Consider the following 23,252-nt stretch of genomic DNA (forward strand, 5'->3'; position numbering starts at 1 on the left):
TATTGTAAACAACTGATGTCCCAGCACTGAGCCTTGCGGTACCCTATGAGTCACTGCCTGCCATTCTGAAAAGGTCCCGTTTACTCCCACTCTTTGCTTCCTGTCTGCCAACCAATTCTCTATCCACATCAATACCATACCCCGAATACCATGTGCTTTAAGTTTACACACTAATCTCCTGTGTGGGACCTTGTCAATAGCCTTTTGAAAATCTAAATATACCACATCTACTGGCTCTCCCTATCCACTCTACTAGTTACATCTTCAAAAAATTCTATAAGATTTGTTACGTATTCAGGCAACAATAAATATATATGAGTTAGGCAAGGGTTTTTATAACAAATAACACGTTTATTAAACACTGAAAACAACCCCCCCAAAAGTAAACAAACATTAGTTTAACCGGAATTCAGCTGCTGTACGGCAGATTCACAGTTCTTAATAGCATTGCAGTTCAAACAGTTCTTAAAGTGGTATTGAAAAAAAACAGTTCTTTAAAGCGGTATGCCGAAAGTTCAAAAGCTCACAGTCCATTTAAAAGGAGAGACTTTTTAAGGCGATTTATATTCTCTTCCACATCGTTGTCCTTCTATCCCCGGCGTCGAACTTTCCCACGAAGAATTTTATGAAATATAACGGCTTAAAGGCACTGACCTTCCTTCCACACCATTCTCAATCTCCTGCTATCCCAGCGGAGATTAACACGAGAACAGTCAAAGAAATCCTTCCGAATGAGGATCACACAAGGTCGAACTTTCCACAGTCGAAAATCGATTCTCCTCGATCTTTATCTTCCAAATTCTTATCTTCACTCTCCACCAGCAAAGAAACCGCTGGCAATACCTTTTAAACTTTTAGGCATTAGATAAAACTTCATTTTTCAACTAAACTGTGTCATCACATTAAATCACGCAGTGACATGAAGTCATCTTGGCAAATCTAGCCACGAACTGCCCCACCTGACAGGGTGGGTCTTCCTTTTATACCCTGTAAAAAAAACCTGACACGTGACCTCTACTGGCGGGAAAATGACATCACTCCACCATCACAAGACCATTACCTCAAGTCCAGTATAACTTCAACCCCAGTCACGTGACAAGGGTACCACTGTCACGTGTCACGGGTACATAACACCTCCCTCCAAAAAAAACATTTTTGGTCTTACAAGAACAAAAATTTTAACAATTACTTACAAGAAAAACAAATGTATAAATTATATAACATACACAATATACAATACAGTAGGAGTGTTACAATTAAAAAAACCACTCCAAAAAAAAATTACATTGTACATTCAACATCGAGATAGACAATCAGCAACCACATTATCTTTACCTTTAACGTGAGTTATCACAATATTGTACTCTTGTAACATCAAACCCCAATTTAATAATCTTCTGTTTTTGTTTTTCATCTTACTTAGAAAAACTAATGGATTATGATCAGTGTAAACAATAAGTGGTTTTTGAGTTGTACCAACATATACCTCAAAATATTCCAAGGCTAAAACAAGAGATAACAATTCTTTCTCTATTGTTGAATAGTATCTTTGATGCTTATTAAATTTCTTAGAAAAGTATGCTACTGGATGATCAACCTCATCACCCTCATTCCTTTGCATCAATACTGCTCCCGCAGCCTCATCAGTAGCATCTACAGCTAATGAAAAAGGTTTTCCAAAGTCAGGTGCCTTAAGCACAGGTTGTTGACATATCATTGTTTTCAATTTTTCAAATGCTTCCTTACAAGGCACTGTCCACACAAACTTCACATTCTTCTGCAGAAGGTTAGTTAATGGAAGGGCAACATTAGCAAAATTCTTACAAAATTTTCGATAATATCCTACCATTCCCAAAAATCTTCTGAGAGTTTTTTTTTCCCATCGGAGTGGGAATCTCTAAAATTGCCTGAACAGGAGCTACCTTACCTTGACCCACAACATAACCAAGGTAAGTCACAGTGGCATGTCCAAATTCACTCTTGGCTAAATTAATAGTCAAGTTAGCTTTTGAAAGCTTTTCAAACAATTTCTCCACCGCAATTATGTGTGCTTCCCAAGTATCATTTCCTGTCACTAAATCATCAATATAAGCCTCAGTATCTTTCAATCCCTGAATCACAGAATTAATCATCCTCTGGAAAGTACCTGGGGCATTCTTCATCCCAAATGGAAGAACATTATACTCATATAACCCAGATGGAGTTACAAATGCAGAAATCTCTCTACCTCTGTCCGTTAATGGAACACACCAATACCCTTTCAACAAATCAATCTTTGTAAGGAACTTTGCTTTTCCAACCTTATCTACACAATCATCTACTCTAGGAATTGGATATGCATCTGTTTTCGTTACAGCATTCACCTTCCTATAGTCCATACAAAACCTAATACTACCATCAGGTTTTGGCACCATAACACATGGCGAACTCCAATTCGAGTTAGAATGTCTAATAATATCATTCTCTAACATGTATTCAATTTCTTTCTCAGCAAGTTCACATTTTTCCATGTTCATCCTATATGGATGTTGTTTAATAGGTTTGGCATTTCCAACATCTACATCATGTGAAGCTATAGTAGTCCTCGGAACATCTGGAAACAAATCCTTATACTTAAAAATCAATTCCTTCATCTGATGTTTCTGCTCTAGCTGTAAATGTGCTAATTTCTCATCCATATTTTCCAGAATGGTCGAATTAGGTAACCTAACAGAAACAATGTTAGATTTAGAATGAAAGTCAGATGAAACATCTATCATGTTCCCAGTTAAATCAAACTCATTCTCACTAACCAGAACAGACACAGTATCAGATTGTTTCCCAAAATATGGTTTAATCATATTTATGTGGCAAAGTTGTGTTGACCTTCTACGATCTGGAGTTTTTATTACGTAATCCACATCATTGATTCTAGACACAATTTCATAAGGACCATGAAATCTAGCTTGTAAAGGATTTGTCTGCACTGGGAAAAGAACCAACACCTTATCTCCAGGCTTAAACATCCTCATCCTAGCTTCTTTATCATACCAAGTTTTCATTTTCTCCTGAGCCAACTTTAAATTTTCCTTGGCTAAGCTACAAGCTTTATGTAACCTGTCCTTAAATTTCAAAACATAGTCCAACAAATTAGTGTGTACCTCCTTACTAATCCACTGTTCTTTCAATAAAGCTAAAGGTCCTCTAACTCTATGCCCAAACACAAGTTCAAATGGACTAAAACCTAAAGATTCCTGTACCGATTCCCTTACTGCAAATAAAAGTAAGTTTATACTCTCATCCCAGTCACTTTCATTTTCCACACAATATGTCCTAATCATATTCTTGAGGGTAGAATGAAACCTCTCCAAGGCACCTTGCGATTCTGGATGGTATGCAGATGAAGTGATTTGCTTAGCTCCCAATTTATAAACTATCTGTTGAAACAATCGAGACATAAAATTACTGCCTTGATCAGTTTGTATTTCCTTAGGCAATCCAAAATAAGTAAAGAATTTTATAAGAGCCTTCGTCACAGTTTTAGCTTTTATATTCCTAAGTGGTACTGCCTCTGGAAACCTAGACGAAGTACACATGATAGTCAACAAATACTGATAACCAGTTTTTGTCTTTGGTAATGGACCAACACAATCTACACTAACTTTAGAAAACGGTTCACCGAATGCTGGAATAGGTTGTAATGGAGCTACTGGTGTAACCTGATTTGGTTTACCCACAATTTGACAAGTATGCACGTCTTACAAAACATCGCAACATCTTTTCTTAGACCAGGCCAGTAAAAATGCTTTAAAATCTTGTCCACAGTTTTCCTTACCCCTTGATGTCCACCTAAAGGCACACTATAAGCTAAAGTCAAAATCTCATTCCGATAAACTTTAGGAACAACCACCTGATAAACAACATTCCATTCCTCACTTGCAGGAATTGTAGGCGACCTCCACTTCCTCATCAACACTCCTTTTTCCAAGTAATATCCTACTGACACCTTCTCAATTTCACTACCAAGTAAAGCTTGTTCCCTTAATTTTATAATCTCAGGATCTCTATTCTGCTCTGCTATCATCTCCTTCCGAGACAGAGATAAATCTTCATAGTCAGACTTACTCCCAGAATCTTGTTCAAACAACGAAGGTAAGAAAGTCTCTGACACATCCTGTATTGCGTACAGTTCTGGTCACCGAATTATAGGAAAGATATCAATAAATTAGAGAGAGTGCAGAGACGATTTACTAGGATGTTACCTGGGTTTCAGCACTTAAGTTACAGAGAAAGGTTGAACAAGTTAGGTCTCTATTCATTGGAGCGTAGAAGGTTGAGGGGGGATTTGATCGAGGTATTTAAAATGTTGAGAGGGATAGATAGAGTTGACGTGAATAGGCTGTTTCCATTGAGAGTAGGGGAGATTCAAACGAGAGGACATGATTTGAGAGTTAGGGGGCAAAAGTTTAAGGGAAACACGAGGGGGTATTTCTTTACTCAGAGAGTGATAGCTGTGTGGAATGAGCTTCCTGTAGAAGTAGTAGAGGCCAGTTCAGTTGTGTCATTTAAGGTAAAATTGGATAGGTATATGGACAGGAAAGGAGTGGAGGGTTATGGGCTGAGTGCGGGTAGGTGGGACTAGGTGAGATTAAGAGTTCGGCACGGACTAGGAGGGCCGGAATGGCCTGTTTCCGTGCTGTGATTGTTATATGGTTATATGGTTATATCCTCAAAACTCGAATCCTGAGTTGAACAGTCATGAGTAACAACCTCATTCTGCACATCAATTTTTTTAGCCATAGCTCTAGTCACAACACAGGAAGAATCTGTGTTAGAATTCATCTCTGGTTCCTCTGACTCCATTGTCAAATGTACTTCAGGAAAAACTTGTCCACCTGCCAAGTCATTACCTAACAAGAAAGAAATACCCTTCACAGGTAAGCTATGCTGTAATCCTACTTTAACAAATCCTGTAACTAGCCCTGACTTTAAATTTACTTTATGTAAATGTACAGGCATAAAATCACTTCCAACACCTCTTATGTAATACACCTCACCAGTATCACTCTCTTCATTAAACTTCAACACATTGTCTAACATCAGTGATTGAGAAGCTCCAGTATCCCTAAGGATTTTTATTGGCACCAGAGTAGATCCCTCTTTCAAGGATACAAGCCCTTCAGTTATAAAATGATCATATCCCTTTCTAACTTGGTCAGACTCTAACAAATCCTCATTTGTGTTTACCAAACCATGTAACTTTACAGGTGCTTCAGTATGTTGCACACAAGCATCTGGAACTGCTTCCTTCTCTTTCTTTTTCAATTTGAAACAGTTAGCTATTACATGGCCAAGCTTCTTACAATAGTTACAAATAAGACCAAACTGTCTTTCCTTCACAGGTTTTCCTTCATCCTTACCTCTCTCATTAACCTCTGATTTAATTTCTGATTTACCTTGAGTCTCCATATTATTTTTCCTCTTAAAAATTCTACCCTGAGGAAATTTATTCTTATGGATTAAAACATACTCATCAGCTAATCTAGCACAGTCCTGCAATTTATCCGTATCCCTCTCATTTAAGTAGGTCCTTACTTCAACAGGAATGCTTCTTTTAAATTCCTCCATTAAAATCAGCTCTCTCAATGTATCATAGTCCCCATTTACATTTTTAGAAGAAACCCATCTCTCAAAATACATAGCTTTATCATAGGCAAATTCCACATAAGTCTTTTCCACAGACTTTTTCAAACTCCTGAATCTTTCCCTATAATCTTCTGGGACTAATTCGTATGCTTTGAGAATATTCGTTTTCACAATATCATAATCTAATGCTTGCGCAGCAGTTAAAGCTGTGTAAACTTGTTGTGCTTTGCCTTTAATCACACTCTGTAACCACACTGACCATTTATCTTTCGGCCAGTCTGATATCCGAGCAATAGTTTCAAAATGTTGAAAATATCTTTCCACTTCTGTTTCACTAAACGGAGGGACCAATTTAATTTCTTGGCTAGCAACAAACGGTTTTTTAGAATCAGAAGACTGATTCCCAGACCTTAAATTCGCCATTGCATATTCAAACTCTCTCTCTCTTTCTGTTCAGCTTCCAATTTATAAGGCTCCAATTCTGCTTTACTTTGATCCAACTTCATTTGTTCAATTTGCAACTGTATCTCCAGATTACTTATTGGAAACGATTCTAAAATCGATTCATCAAAATCACCCGAAGCCACAAAGTGTGAAGCGATTTTTCTCTGTATTACAGCCTTTGATGTAGTCTTCAAAATACCTTTAAGTTGTAATCTATTAGCAATCTCAGATACTTCAGTTTTTTTCGCCTTCGCTAACAAATCCGCGGCTGGCGAATCCAGAAACTCATCAATATTCATCGTTGCCGAATACCACTCACAAGCCAATCAAACAAAAGAATCGAGCATTCCCCGTTACCAAAACACCGACTCAAAAGTTAACAAGCATTTGAACTCAAACGGTCCAATCCCGGACGCAGCCCCCATATTTATGTTACGTATTCAGGCAACAATAAATATATATGAGTTAGGCAAGGGTTTTTATAACAAATAACACGTTTATTAAACACTGAAAACAACCCCCCCAAAAGTAAACAAACATTAGCTTAACCGGAAATCAGCTGCTGTGCGGCAGATTCACAGTTCTTAATAGCGTTGCAGTTCAAACAGTTCTTAAAGCGGTATTGGAAAAAAACAGTTCTTTAAAGCGGTATGCTGAAGGTTCAAAAGCTCACAGTCCATTTAAAAGAAGAGACTTTTTAAGGCGATTTAAATTCTCTTCCACGTCGTTGTCCTTCTATCCCCGGCGTCGAACTTTCCCACGAAGAATTTTATGAAATATAACGGCTTAAAGGCACTGACCTTCCTTCCACGCTATTCTCAATCTCCCGCTATCCCAGCGGAGATTAACACGAGAACAGTCAACGAAATCCTTCCGAATGAGGATCACACAAGGTCGAACTTTCCACCGTCGAAAATCGATTCTCCTCGATCTTTATCTTCCAAATTCTTACCTTCACTCTCCACCAGCAAAGAAACCGCTGGCAATGACCTTTTAAACTTTAGGCATTAGATAAAACTTCATTTTTCAACTAAACTGCGTCATCACATTAAATCACGCAGTGACATGAAGTCATCTTTGGCAAATCTAGCCACGAACTGCCCCACCTGACAGGGTGGGTCTTCCTTTTATACCCTGTAAAAAAAACCTGACGCATGACCTCTACTGGCGGGAAAATGACATCACTCCACCATCACAAGACCATTACCTCAAGTCCAGTATAACTTCAACCCCAGTCACGTGACAAGGGTACCACTGTCACGTGTCACGGGTACGTAACAGATTCGTCAGACAAGTCTTTCCTTTCACAAATCCATGCTGACTTTGTCCGATGATTTCACCTCTTTCCAAATGTGCTGTTATCACATCTTTGATAACCGACTCCAGCATTTTCCCCACCACTGACATCAGACTAACCGGTCTATAATAACCCAGTTTCTCTCTCCCTCCTTTTTTAAAAAGTGGGGTTACATTAGCCACCCTCCAATCCTCAGGAATCAATACAGAATCTAAGGAGTTTTGAAAAATTATCACTAATGCATCCACTATTTCTTGGGCTACTCTGGGATGCAGACTATCTGGCCCTGTGGATTTATCTGCCTTTAATCCCTTCAATTTACCTAACACCACTTCCCTACTAACATGTATTTACCTCAATTCCTCCATCTCACGAGACCCTCTGTCCCTTACTATTTCCGGAGGATTATTTATGTCCTCCTTAGTGAAGACAGAACCAAAGCAGTTATTCAGTTGGTCTGCCATGTCTTTGTTCCCTATGATCAATTCACCTGTTTCTGACTGTAAAGGTCCTTACATTTGTCTTGACCAATCTTTTTCTATTCACATATCTGTAAAAGCTTTTACAGTCAGTTTTTATGTTCCCTGCCAGCTTTCTCTCATAATCTTTTTTCCCTTTCCTAATTAAGCCCTTTGTCCTCCTGTGCTGGTCTCTGAATTTCTCCCAGTCCTCAGGTGTGCCGCTTTTTTTTTGCTAATTTATATGTTTCTTCTTTGGACTTGATACTATCCCTAATTTCCCTTGTCAGCCACGGGTGCACTACCTTCCCTGGTTTATTCTTTTGCCAAACTGGGATGAACAATTGTTGTAGTTCATCCATGTGATCTTTAAGTGCTTGCCATTGCATATCCACCGTCAACCCTTTAAGTATCATTTGCCAGTCTATCTTAGCTAATTCACATCTCATACCTTCAAAGTTACCCTTCTTTAAGTTCAGAACCTTTGTTTCTGAATTAACTATGTCACTCTCCATCTTAATGAAGAATTCCACCATATTATGGTCACTCTTACCCAAGGGGCCTTGCACGACAAGATTGCTAACTAACCCTTCCTCATTGCTCAATACCCAATGTAGAATGGCCTGCTCTCTGGTTGGTTCCACAACATTCCTATGCAATGGCAAGCATTTAAAAGACCCTATTGTATCCGCCTCTACCACTGTTGCTGGTGGTGCTTTCCACACACACACCACTCTGCTTAAAAAAGTTAGCTCTGACATCTCCTCTGTACCTACTTCCAAGAAGCTTAAACCGATTCCCCCTCGTGTTAGCCATTTCAGCCCTGGGGAAAAAGCCTCTGGCTATCCACACGACCAATGCCTCTCATCATCTTATACACCTGCATGATTTTCTCCAGGGTGAATAAGATGATGAGCTCACTGTGGTTTTGACGTTCTCTCTCTCTCTCCGTGTTTCTGACGTCACAGCCCCGCCTCACTCAGGCACTTAAAGCGACACTCACAGTAAGCGAACCTGCGGTCTCGTAACACAATGCACCTCTAAAGTCTGACAGCAGACTAGCGAGTGAATCTTCGATGCAGCAGAGTCAGAAACCAAAGTGTTGCCAGCCTGAGTCAGGGCTTTGGGGCTCCAGAGAGAGATGGGGTCTAGAGTTTACCAGGAGGAGGAGGAATCAGACCAGCAGGATGTGGCTACAAAAGAAAGATCAGAAATATTTGGAAACTGGTTCACCGAGAAAAAGGTGGTTAATTTCACGCAGCAAATGTGGAGAGCAATAAAAAGACAATGTTTAGGCCAACCCCCTTCAGCATGCCTAGCCTGTATACACCGCTTCTTAGCTGCTCTCTGAATTGCAGAGTTCCTCCAGCGTTCTGTGTGTGTGTCTCTGTATTTCCAGCAACTGCAGAATCTCCTGTGTTTTATAACTGCATTTTACTTTGGCATTAGATACACGTTGATATTGAGTATATTGTTTATGGGAGCCGCTTTCTGCGTTGAAACAGCTACAAATTTTTTCTATACACACTATAAAATAAAATGAGGCATGGACATTGAACGTGTGCTTGCAGAAATGGTTAATGGCACCGTGATTACCCATAGGGCCATGCGTTAAGAATTTTGCTGGTGCTGAAGTGCCGATGAAATGCGCCGGCGTCAGGCTGAGGACGTCCCCGAGTATCACGCATGCGCGCAGTACACAGAAGGCCTTGAAAATGTCGGGTGCAGGTAAGAACGGTTCTCCGTGTTTTTAATCTTAAACACTGAATTCACAACAATTCCTGTGAAATCTGGTCACCGTGGCCAACAATCCCGGAGCAGTCCTGCTCTCGTCCCTGTCTCTCAGCACCACGATCCGTACACGGGCCCTGGGGAGCTTCCGGCTGCAGAGTGAATGGGAACCGATGGATCTTTCTGACAGAGCTGAGCTCCAGCTATAATAAAGGCAAGGATTAGGAACTGAGAGAAAGGGAACAAAATCTTTTACATCACCAGTTGATAAAATCACCTTTGTTCTATCTCCAATCACTAATAGGAGAAAATCTGAAGATGCTGGAAATCCAAGCAACACACTCACAAAATGCCGGCGAAATTCAGCATAAGTACTCTTTTCCATAGATGCTGCCCGGCCTGCTGAGTTCCTGCAGCATTTTGTGTCTGTTACTTGTTCTACCTCCTCTTGTTCTGGACTTTTCTACCCGTGAGAGCATGTTTTGTCCCATTCTCTCTGAGTACATAATGATATCAAACACCTTTGCCCTGGGCAGCAAGTAGCTTTCACATTACACATGTGCCAGACTCCAATGAGACAGACTACTGCCCTTCCCTTCATATTCATTGGCATTGCCATCACTGAGCTCACCACTGTCAGTCATTGGGGGAGGCTTCAGGGGAATACAGAAACTGGTGATACTTGTGTGTATTCTGGTGTTGCAAAAGTTGCTGGAGAATTTGCAAGTGGGAAGAAGTGGAGTGATATTTGGAAATCTGACTTTTTAAAGCGTAACTTAGCAAGTAAACCACATATGGACAATATGCAAAAACTTTGGTGAGAAAATCCTTCATTACCCATTACAGGCCTGCTACATACGTTGTGTGAGAGTGCAGATGAACTGGATCGAACCCAGAGGAGATCAAAGTTCCTGTTGACAGTGATTTGCTCGCTGTGAAAATGAATACCTCTCTATATAAAAAAAATCACTGTGCACATCTTGTCACTGGGTAAAAAAAAATGCACAGTGCAAGACTTATGTACACACTGGTTATTACAAATTAGAGGGGGTATTGGAGGGAAGATGGGGAGACCTGTAGTGTCCCTGATGCCCTCACTTACAAGAAATGCATCCAGCTGCAGCTTGTAACCCTGCACTTTAAGGAGTTGGAACTTGAAACACATATGGGGATTGATGGTCATTTCAGATACCAGCACTCTGCCCAGTCAGGAGATGATTTCTCTTCCAACTTCGGTTTAACCTCACTGTAACAGTGCGATACCAAATCAAACCTTGGCAACTCAAGTAATCTCATCTGAAATGTTGTCCTACATCCATTGATGGATTTTGTAAATCTTTTACAGGTTAAAAATGAGAAGGAATTCGTCTTCAGGAATCTCAAAATTGTTGTCTCTGTCTGGATATTTAAGAAGTGGAGCGAGGGATTCAATCGACCATCCTTCCTGCTCAGACTGTGGGGAGGGATTCACTTGGTCATTTGAACAACTAGCAAGCCTGGCATTTTACACAGGAGAAAGGCCGTTCACCTGCTCAGACAGTGGGAATGGATTCACTCGGTCATTTCAACTGAAGGTACATCAGCAAGATCACACTGGGCAAGGCCATTCATCTGTTCTGTGTGTGAAAAAGGATTCAATCTGTCTTCCCACCTGTGGACACACCAGTCAGATCACACTACACTGGGCAGAGGCTGGTCATCTGCTGAATTTCGGGGAAGCGATTCTCTCGGTCATCTGACCTAATGGCACACCAACGTGTTCACACCAGGGGGCAGCCATTCACCTGCACAGTCTGCGGGAAGGGATTCACTCAGTCATCCACCCTACTGGAACATCAGCGAGTTCACACTGGGGAGAGGCCATTCACCTGCTCAGTCTGTGGGAAAGGATTCACTCGGTTAGCTAACCTACAGAATCACCAGCGAGTTCACACTGGGGAGAAGCCATTCACCTGCTCAGTCTGTGGGAAGAGATTCACTCAGTCATCCACCCTACAGATTCATCAGCGAGTTCACACTGGGGAGAAGCCATTCACCTGCTCAGTCTGTGGGAAGGGATTCACCCGGTCATCCAACCTACTGGTACATCAGCGAGTTCACAGTGGGGAGAGGCCATTCACCTGCTCAGACTGTGGGAAGGGCTTCACTCAGTCATCCAACCTACTGAGTCATCAGCGAGTTCACAGTGAGGAGATGCCGTTCACCTGCTCAGAATGTGGGAAGGGATTCACTCAGTCATCCAACCTACTGGTACATCAGCGAGTTCACACTGGGGAGAGGCCATTCACCTGCTCAGACTGTGGGAAGGGCTTCACTCAGTCATCCAACCTACTGGTACATCAGCGAGTTCACACTGGGGAGAAGCCATTCACATGCTCAGAATGTGGGAAGGGATTCATACTGTCATCCCACCTACAGAGTCATCAGCGAGTTCACACTGGGGAGAAGCCGTTCACCTGCTCAGAATGTGGGAAGGGATTCACTCAGTCATCCAGCCTACTGGTACATCAGCGAGTTCACAGTGGGGAGAGGCCATTCACCTGCTCAGACTGTGGGAAGGGCTTCACTCAGTCATCCAACCTACTGAGTCATCAGCGAGTTCACAGTGAGGAGATGCCGTTCACCTGCTCAGAATGTGGGAAGGGATTCACTCAGTCATCCAACCTACTGGTACATCAGCGAGTTCACACTGGGGAGAGGCCATTCACCTGCTCAGACTGTGGGAAGGGCTTCACTCAGTCATCCAACCTACTGGTACATCAGCGAGTTCACACTGGGGAGAAGCCATTCACATGCTCAGAATGTGGGAAGGGATTCATACTGTCATCCCACCTACAGAGTCATCAGCGAGTTCACACTGGGGAGAAGCCGTTCACCTGCTCAGAATGTGGGAAGGGATTCACTCAGTCATCCAGCCTACTGGTACATCAGCGAGTTCACACTGGGGAGAGGCCTTTCACCTGCTCAGACTGTGGGAAGGGCTTCACTCAGTCATCCAACCTACTGGTACATCAGCGAGTTCACACTGGGGAGAAGCCATTCACCTGCTCAGTCTGTGGGAAGGGATTCATACTGTCATCCCACCTACAGAGACACCAGCGAGTTCACACTGGGGAGAGGCCATTCACCTGCTCAGTCTGTGGGAAGGGATTCACTCAGTCATCCAACCTACAGAATCATCAGCGAGTTCACACTGGGGAGAGGCCGTTCACCTGCTTAGACTGTGGGATAGGATTCACTGACACTTCCACCCTACAGAGTTACCAGCGAGTTCACACTGGGGAGAGGCCATTCACCTGCTCAGTCTGTGGGAAGGGATTCACTCAGTCATCCCACCTCCAGAGTCATCTGCGAGTTCACACTGGGGAGAAGCCGTTCACCTGCTCAGTCTGTGGGAAGGGATTCACTCAGTCATCCCACCTACTGGCACACCTGTCAGCTCACAATGGGGAGTGGCCATTATTATGAATCCCTAGATTTTGTTTGCTGTGGACTATAATTTTGAGAGAGAGAGAGAGAGAGAGAGAGAGATTAAGAAGGCAAATGTGTCTGACTTGCAGCTTGTTTACATCGCTCGCAGCTTGTTTAGTTTTAACCGAGGACACAGACACTCAGAGTCAGACGGAGACGAAGGAGGTAAAATGGAAGAATCGAAACCAGGGAACTAGAGGCCAAGGGTCACTCTTTGGAACTTTCCTTTGCCCACAAGGGTGGGTTAATTATCGATTCACCGTACATCGAATGTGTGGTTGTCACCTTGTTTGATCCATAGGAGTGGATCTGATTTGGTGTATCCTGTGGAGACCCCTTATGTGTTAACCCTTGCCTGGCTGTGGTGTGGTAGTTCACTTGAAGACGACACACCTTCTGACAAGTCACTTTCGGTGAGAATTTGTATGTGGATTTGGAACAATGATGGATAAAATCTACAGCAACTGTTCTCTCGTTTTACCACCGTAGAACCTGTGGAATTCTACATATTTGCATGCTCTCGCCATTTACCCTGGATTACAAATCTCTCTCTCATCACCTATTCTGTGGTTGAACTGAACTTTCATACTTAACCATCTCAAGACTCCAAGCCTTGATTCCCCCAAGCTCAATAGTTCGGGAGTTATATTTACACACATTTATAAACTTAACACTGTTAACTTCTGTTTATCTTGTTTAAGTTGCAAGATTACAAGTAGATTCTAATAAAGATAGATTTAACATCAAAACCAGACTCCAGGTGTAGTCTATTGCTGCTGGTTTGTTTCTAAAGCATTATGGTTCGTAAAAAATTTGGGGCGTGCGTCTGCGATATGAACAAATTTGGGGGCTATTGATCAATTTCACTGGGGAAATCCCTTTTGATTTATTTGTGTGTGGAAATCAGCAGCAATGGACATTTATAAATTTCTGGAAGTGCCAACCCCTGAGGCATCAGAAAAAGCCAAAAAGAATGAATTGCTGACTGTTGCTACTGGGCTGAATCTTAAGCAGGTAAGGGGGTGTGAAGGACCAGGGCAAGCATAAAACTGGGAGAGGAGGTAAAGGTAAACCAATAGGGGTTTTATTATAAAATATAGGCATCCACCCCCTTTTTCAGAGACTGGGATCTCTGTTTCAAACGGTAATGATGTGCATTTCAATGTGTTCACCTCTCCGTCCTCGATTCTCTAAATGAAAGGGTTATCACATTTGATTTTTCTTTATATGATGACCCAACCATTTCAGGGATCAGTCTATTGAAACTTCATTGCACTCTCTATAACAAATACTCTCTAACCACTTTGTTAATCCTCTGTGCAAAAAATGTCCATCTTCTGTAGCCCCGTGTTGCCCCAACCACTTACCTCCTACCCCTGTCATTGGCCCCACTTGCAGGTCAACTGTCTGCCGGTGTTTCCCCCCCCCCCCCCCAAAGCGAATCCCTCTGCTCGCCACCATCGTGGGCTCAGACATTTCCACAGATTTCCACCGGGACAAACATCCTGTCCGCCCCCTCTCACACCATCGTTTTCCTTTCAATAAAATCCCTCCTCTCCCTCCCCAGGGAACTAGCATCATACCGACGGGCCGAGCGGTCTCCTCCTACCTCTCGGCGACACATCAGACTCCGGCCGCAGAAGACGCTTCACAAAAGCCCCAACTTCCCTTGGAGGGAAATGGAAATAAATCAAAAAACGGACATTTACTCCGCTGTGATGTGGAGTTTGAGGCCGGAGCGGGAGGCGAACTCAGCGGGGATAACGCCCTCTGGACTTGTCCACCTCTGCGACTGGTGGTAACAAGTGATTGACATCGCTTTGCACCAATGGGAATAGCGCAGCTCCTGAATCCTCTGTTGACAGCGGTGGGGGAGGGCTGGTCACGCGATTATTAGCCCAGCTATTAAACTGATAAAGCCCGAGCTCAGCAGCGCATGGATGACGTAAGACGCTGTGCACGTAAGGGCAGATCGCGGTGTGGGAAGCCTATGCGTGACGTCAGGCACGAGGGGGGTCTGTGTGATGTCACCTGTGGGATGCGCTCTCATTTAAATGCACCTTAATGTGCGTTTCTTATGATTTCAGAGGGATAACAACATTTATCACGGGTTTCATTGCTGAATCCAGTGTTGTGAGATGTAAAGTCCCCTGTTATGTGTCCGGCTGGGCCGTGTTGTTTGGGGGCTATTGATCGATTAATTATCTATTTCATTGGACATATCCCTTTTGATTTAGTATCGCATCCTTGCTCTTATATTGCTAACATTACAGTTGTCATCCTTAATCAACTCCATCTGCAAGCAAACCTTTAGGGCCTCTTGCTCAAGGACTCACAAGCACTTATGCACCTCTAATTTTTTCAAGTTTCTCCCATTTATTTTTTTTTCTACACCCAATTACTTCTACCAAATCTACATGACTTGCATATACTGTATTTCAACTGCTACTTTGCTGGCATTCTCCAGACCTATCGAAGTCCTTTTGCAGACTCCCGCTTTGCTCTAAACTACCTGTCCCGTACCTATCTTTGTATCAACTGCAATGTTCGTCACCAAGGTATCAATTCCATCATCCGTATCATTCAGATTTAACATGAAACGATGCGGTCTCAATACTGACCCCTACAGAACAGCATTAGTTACCGACAGCAAAACAGAATTGCCCACATTATTCTGACTCTTTCTCCCTTGTCAGTACAAGTTTCTTTCCTGTAATTCCATGAGCTGTGATCCTGTTCAGCAGCCTCACGTGCAGCACCTTAGAAACATAGAAACCCTGCAGCACGTTACAGGCCCTTTGGCTCACAAAGCGATGCCGAACATGTCCTTGCTCTAGAAATGCCAAGGGTTACCTACAGTTCTCTATTTTTCTCAGCTCCGTGTACCTATCCAGGAGTCTCTTAAAAGATCCTATCGTGTCCGCCTCCACCACCATTGCCGGCAGCCCATTCCAAGCACTCACCACTCTCTGTGTAAAAAACTTACCCCTGACATCTCCTCTGTACCTACTCCAAGCATCTTCAAACTATGCCCTCTCGTGCTAGCAATTTCAGCCCTGGGAAAAAGCCTCTGACTATCCACACGATCAATGTCTCTCATTTTCTTGAACACCTCTATCAGGTCACCTCTCATCCTCCATCACTCCAGGGAGAAAAGACTGAGTTCAGTCAACCTATTCTCAAAAGCCATGCTCCCCTATCCAAACGACATCCTCGTAAATCTCCTCAGCACCCTTTCTATGGCTTCCACATCCTTCCTGTAGTTTGGCGACCAGAACTGAGCACAGTACTCCAAGTGGGGTCTGAACAAAGTCCTATATAGCTGCAACATTACATCTCGGCTTTTAAACTCAAGCCTGCGGTTGATTAAGGCCAATGCACAGTATGGCTTCTTAACCACAGAGTCAACCTACATGGCAGCTTTGAGTCTCCTATGGACTCCGTCCCCAAGATCCCTCTGTTCCTCCACACTGCCAAGAGGCTTACCATTACTACTATATTCTATCATATTTGACCGAAGAAAATGAACCACATCACACTTCTTTGGGTTGAACTCCATTTGCCACTTCTCAGCCCAGGTTTGCAGACGATCAATATCCCCCTGCAACCTAACCCAACCTTTGTGTCATCAGCAAATTTACTAACCCATACCTCCACTTCCTCATCCAGGTCATTTATAAAATTCACTAAGGGTAGGGGTCCCAGAACCGATCCCTGAGGCAGACCACTGGTCACCGACCTCCATGCAGAATATGACCAGTCTACAACCACTCTTCGTCTTCTGTGAGCAAGCCAGTTCTGGATGCACAAAGCAATGTCCCCTTGGATCCCATGCCTCCTTACTTTCTCAATAAGCCTTGCATGGGGTACCTTGTTGAAGATCATCTGAAAATCCGAGCAAACAACATACACTGCCTCTGCTTTATCTATCTTGCCTGTTATTTCCGCAAAGTATTCCAAGAGATTTGTCAGTCAAGATTTCCTCGAAACAATCCGGCTGACTTTGGCCTACTTCATCATGTTTCCCCAATTACAGTACCCAAAAAACACACTCTTAGTATACTATCACATCTTTCTGACCACTAAGGTCAGACTAACTGTCCAATAATTTTCTTTCTTGTGCCCCCTCTCTTAAAGAGTGGAGTGACATTTGCAAATTTCTGGTCCACCAGAACCGTTCCAAAATCTAGTGATTTGTGATAGATCATTACTCATCACTTGAAGAGAAAACTAAGGGGGAACTTCTTCATTCAGAGGCGGGGAGAGTGTGCACCGAGCTGCCAGAGCAAGTGGCAGGGACGATTGTAATCTTTAAGAGAAGTTTGCTTAGGTCACTGGATGAGAAGCATATGGAGGGCTATGGTCCAGGTGGAAGTTGTTGGAACTCGGAAGATTAATGCTTTAGCACGGACTAGACTGGTCGAATGGCATTTTCCTGTGTTGTAGTGTTTTATGACTCTAATGCCTTCACAATCTCTTCAGCTACCTCTTTCTGAACTCTGCGGTGTCTTATCTACCTTTAGGCCTTTCAGCTTCAAAAACACCTTCTCTCCTTGGTAAAAGCATGTATCCTCACTTCTGCCCCAGGTACAGCTGAATGTTTGGCATTTATGTAATAAATTTAATGACACAGCTGTAGTGGGTGACTTCAATCTGCAGGAGGATTGGGAAAGTCAGATTGGCATGAGATCGCAAAAGAGGGGATGTGTTGAATGCAAACGAAATGGCTTTTTAGAGCAGCTGATGGTTGAGCCTGCTCGGGGAACTGCGATCTTAGATTGGGTGTTGTGTAATAACCCAGATCTTATGAGGGAGGTTAATGTAAAGGAACCATTAGAAGGCAGTGATCATAATATGATTGAATTCCTACTGCAATTTGTGAGGGAGAAGCACAGGTCACATGTGTAGTATCGCAATGGAATGAAAGGGAATTACAGAGGCGTGAGAGAGGTGATTCCCCAGGTGGATTGGAGGATGCTGGTGGAGATGACGTCAGAGCAGAAATGGCTGACGTTTCTGGGAATAGTTCATAATGTGCAGGATAGATATGTCCCACAGACGTAGTTCTCAAACAGCGGGGCTAGGCTATCGTGGCTGACAAAGGAAGTTAAGGACTGTATAAAAGCATATAAAGTATTAAAAGTGAGTAGTAAGTTGGATAATTGGGTAGCTTTTAACATCCAACAACAGGCAAATTTAAAATAAAAGCTATAAGGGGAAAGGTGAAATATGACAGCAAACTATACAATAATATAAACCAGTTATAAAATATACGAAAGGGGGGCGAGAGTTGATATTGGACCACTGGAAAATGATGCTCATGGGGTACAAATGGGGAAGAGATGGTAGGTGAACTTGATAGGTACTTTGCATCTGTCTTGTCTGTGGAAGACACCACCAGTGTGCCAGAGATTCGTGAGTGTCAGGGAGCAGGAGTGAGTGCCATTGCTATTACAAAGGAAAACGCGCTAGGCAAACTCAGGTTCTTAAAGTGGATAAGTCACCTGGACAAGATGGGCTACATCCCAGAGTCCTGAGAGAGGTTGCTGGAGAGATAACAGATGCATCGGTCATGACCTGTCAAGAATCACTTGATCCTGGCATAGTCCTGGAGGACAGGAAGATTGCAAATGTCAATCAACTCTTTGAGAAGGGAGGAAGGCAAAGTAAAGCAAATTATAGTCCAGTAGGCCTAACCTCAGTGGCTGGGAAAGTGTGGAGTCATGATAACAGATGAGGTTTTGGGGTACTAGGAGACTAATGATATAATAAGTCAAAGCCAGCATAGGTTATGTACAGGGAAATCTTGCCTGACAAGTCTGTTACAGATCTTCGAGGAAGTCATAAGCAGGATGGACAAACGAGAGGCAGTGGATATCATTTACTTGGATTTTTAGAAGGCATCTGATAATGTGTCACACATGAAACTGCTTAACAGGATAAAAGACAGAAGTAATACTGGCATGGATAGAGGAATGGCTGACAGCCAAGAGGCAGCAAGTGGGAATAAAAGGGGCCTTTTCTGTTTGTCCAGCAGTGACTTGTGGTCTTCAGGGGTCAGTATTCGGTCCGCTACTTTTCACATTGTTTGTCAGTGATCTGGATAATGGAACTGATGGGGTTGTGTGGCTCAAACTGTGGGAAGAGATTCACTCAGTCATCTAACCTACAGAGACACCAGCAAGTTCACACTGAGGAGAAGCTGTTCACCTGCCCAGACTGTGGGAATGGATTCACTCGATTATTCAACCTACAGAGTCACCAGCGAGTTCACACTGGGGAGAGGCTGTTCACCTGCTCAGACTGTGGAAAGGGATTCACCAAATCATCTCACCTAGTGACTCACCAGTCAGTTCACACAGCAGAGAGGGATTTCACCCGCTCAGATTGTGAGAAAGGATTCACTCAGTCATCTGATCTGCTGGCATACAAGTGAGTTCTACTCGGGAGAAGCCGTCAACCTGTGAATGTGGGAAGGCATTCACACTATCATCTCATCTATTAAAACTCCAGGGAGTTCACACCACTTAGAGGCTGATCGTCTGCTCAAACTTTGGGAAGAGATTCTCTCAACCGTCTCCACCAAGGCTGCATCATTGTGTTCCACTGGGGAGAGGCCATTCACCTGCTGTTAATATGGGAAGGGATTCACTCAGTAATCTAACCTTGTAACACACGACTGGGTTCACATTGGGGGGAAAGTTTCAATAACCTGTAGGCTGGATATTTGTCCATCCCCGTTGCTGAATGCAATTTCGAGAGTGACTGGGGGAGTCTAGTACAAGAGGGCATGACTTAAGGTTTGCAGGGCGCCCATTCAGAACAGAGATGCGAAGAGATTTTTTGAGTCAGAGGGTGGTGAATCTGTGGAATTTGTTGCCATGGGTAGCAGTGGAGGCCAAGTCATTGGGTGTGTTTAAGGCAGAGATTGATAGTATCTGAGTAGTCAAGGCATCAAAGGTTATGGTGAGAAGGTGGGGAATGGGACTAAAGGGCAGATTGGATCAGCTCATGATGAAATGGTGGAGCAGACTCGATGGGCCGAATGGACGATTCTGCTCCTTTGTCTTATGGTCTTATGTGATTTTTTTCTCATGTCTGTTATTCCTCTTCCTCCTTCTGTCCAAGGTAGTGTTAATCTCAGTGGGTTTGAGTGTAAATAGTCTTTTCTAAACTTGTCATTTCAGTTCTTACCTATCTTTGTAAATTTACTGATCGAAATGGGACTAAGATATTTTTATTAAAAAAAGTCAATGTCGGTATTGATGGAAGTGTTTATTGCCTTTGTTGTAATTGTTAACTATTGAGCTCTGTTCCACAGTTTTTTAAAGCCTTGAAATAAATTTTGTCAAAGATTTTCCCAATATTGCACTACTTTCTGTTGCTTTTGCTTGTTGATTTTCCAGATACGTGGTTATCACGAGTCCCGGTGAAGGGTCATGGCCGGAAATGTTGATTCCCATCCATAGATGCTGCCTGACCTGCTGAGCTTCTCCAGCACTTTGTGTGAATTTCTCTCGATTTCTTGCATCTGCAGGTCTTCCTGGTTCCCAGATATTTATATGTTTAGTGACAATAACAAGCCGGCCGTGGGGTTGTGTGGTTCTGTTAGTAAAATATTAAATAAAATCATTAGATAACAGGTGGCATAGGGTTGGGCAGTGTAGAATCTGTGGGTAGAATTAAGGAACAGCAAATGTACAAAAAAATCCTTGATGGGAATTGTATAGTGACCCCAAAACAGTATGTGGTCCACAAATTACAATGAGAGATAGAAAATGAGTGCCAAAAGGGCAATGTTACAATAGTCATGGGGGATTGTCATGCAGGTGATTAGGAAAATTGGGATGGTGTTGGTCTCAATAGGAGGAATTCCTAGAATGCCTACAAGATGCTTTTTTAGAGCAGCTCGTGGTTGAGCCCACTTGGGGATCAGCTGTTCTGGATTGGGTGTTGTAATGAACCGGAATTAATTAGGTCACTTGAGACCAAAGAATCCTTCGGGACAAGTGATCTTAATGTGATCAAATTCACCTCGACATTAGAGAAGGAGAAACTAAAGTCAGATATGAATAAAAAGAGAATTAGAGAGGCTTGAGAGAAAGATTGGTCAAAATTGATTTGGAAAGAACACGGGCAGGGATGAAAACAGAGCAGCAATGGCTGGAATTTCTGGAAGCAATCTGGAAGTGACGGGATATACACATCACAAAGAGGAAGTAGTATTCTAAAGGTAAGGTGACAAAACCGTAGCTGCTAAGAGAAACCAAAGACAACATAAAGACCAAAGAGGGCACAGAACAAAAATTACTAGGCAGTTAGAGAATTGGGAAGTTTTAAAAATGAAAAGAATGCAACTAAAATCATTAAGAAGGAAATGATGGAATACATAGATGAGCTAGTCAGTAATATTAAAGAGGATACCATTTTTAATTTCAGGTACATATAATGTAAAAGAGAGACAGAAATGGACATCAAACCACTGGAGAATGATGCTGGAGAGGGAATAATGGGGTGAGGGTGAAAGGTGATGGCTGATGAACTGAATAAGTATTGTACTCACTCTTATCTGTGGAAGGCACTAGCAGGAATATGGAAGTCCCAAATGTCAGTGGTCAGAATGTGTAAAGTTACGTTACTCGGGATTAAGTAGAAGGAAAGGCGATGGGCTGTGATTTTTTTACTGGAAGGAGAAATTGATATTCATGCCTTCAGGTTGGAGCTGTGCAGGTGGAATATGATGTGTTTCTCTTCAACCCTGAGGCTGTCAAGTGGAGCAACTCCAGCCATTGCTATTCTGCCATCATCCCTGCCAGTGTCCCCTTCCAATCAACTTTGGTAAGCTCTTCTCCAGTGCCTCCGTAGTTCCCCTCACTCCACTAATAATGATGCATCTTGTTTTACCTTTCCCCTCTCAAAGTGAAGGGTGAATTCAGTCATGTTATTATCAATGTATCCACATGCTCCCTTTACCAAAAGCTCCCCAATCGAATCTGGTTCATTCCCAAATTAACTTTTCCCTAGTGGGCACAATTGCAAAGGGAAGGTAGGTCACATGCGTAACTTTCAATTTAGCGGGCGATTTCCTCTGACGTATTGGGAAATCGTGTGTGAGGTTAGTTACAGCAATGGCTTGCCATTGTTGTATTTGCCTTCTGCCGGGTGAGATTTTTTTATTAAGAGATCACCAGCTCTTAACCCAGCACAGATGGAGAGCATACAAGGGTGCCGGCTGGATTCAAACTCAGGACCTCCCGCCACTGATGCCACTACGCCACCAGCCGGCTGCATAATTCCAAGCTGTTCTAAAAGGCATCTCATTGGTATTTTCCAAATTCCCTCTCCTGAGATCAAGCACCGATCTTACTTTCACAATCTACCTTCACCCATCCCACTCATGGACTATTTGTCTCACTCCCATCGGGGGTAGATACGCAGCGTCCTCACCAGGACTACCAGCCTCTGGGACAGCTACTTTTCCCAAGCAGTGAAGCTGATAAATATCTCTACCCACTAACCCACCCTTCCACAACACCAAACACCTCTATCATTTCCTGTCTGTCATCTTATATGCAGGCATCCTATGCCGAGCGTCACTTTATGAACATACAATCAATCCATGCACAGTATATAAGCCGTGGATATATGTTGTTACCGTTGTGTTTCTGTGTTGCATTGGAACCGGAGTAATAATTATTTCGACTTCATTTACACGTGTCTGCTGGAAATGGAATTAAACAACCCTGAATCTTGAAGAAACATTTCAGCAGGCTGCAGCGTCACATTTCTGTCTCTCAGCGTTATTGCGGCAGAGCGCCACCTGGTGACAATGGAGTCCACAAATCAGGGGGTCCTGTTATTGTGGCAAATCACCACGATAAGAATGGGTGTAGGGGCTGGACGCCAACTGCAAGTGGATGAAGTGCCAGAGATGCCCCAAACCACTCTCCTCACCACTAGTCAGGGTCCTAAACAGTCCTTCCATATGAGGCAACTTTTCAACATCGTGCTTGTTGTGGTCATCTACTGTTTCCAGTTTTGCTAGTGTGGCCTCCTCGACATTAGAGAGACCCGATGTAGTCTCTGCATTCTGCTCTCTGTCCCGATGCGATTCTGCAGATGTTGGAGATGCAGAGTAACATACACAAAATGTTGGAGGAAGTCAGGAGGTCTGGTAGCTTCTATAGAGGGGGTAAAGCCAAAGAGAGTTTTCCTGTCGAGACCCT

General features: G+C 43.1%; 1 long non-coding RNA gene across 3 annotated transcripts in view; it reads left to right on the forward strand.

Annotated features, from left to right (window-relative positions):
• LOC140721145 (uncharacterized) overlaps nucleotides 1-9,543 on the forward strand; it is a 32,353-nt gene extending 22,810 nt beyond the window's left edge. For 2 of the 3 annotated variants that reach the window (XR_012097327.1, XR_012097323.1), the window contains exon 5: nucleotides 9,427-9,543. This is a non-coding gene — a long non-coding RNA (uncharacterized lncRNA). Of the gene's footprint in view, nucleotides 1-8,792; nucleotides 8,862-9,426 lie in introns of those variants that run through there. The other variant, XR_012097324.1, reaches the window with a different exon arrangement.
• The last annotated feature ends 13,709 nt before the right edge of the window (nucleotides 9,544-23,252 follow it).

The sequence above is a fragment of the Hemitrygon akajei genome, unplaced genomic scaffold (genome assembly GCF_048418815.1).
Source record: "Hemitrygon akajei unplaced genomic scaffold, sHemAka1.3 Scf000050, whole genome shotgun sequence".
Lineage (NCBI taxonomy): Eukaryota > Metazoa > Chordata > Chondrichthyes > Myliobatiformes > Dasyatidae > Hemitrygon > Hemitrygon akajei.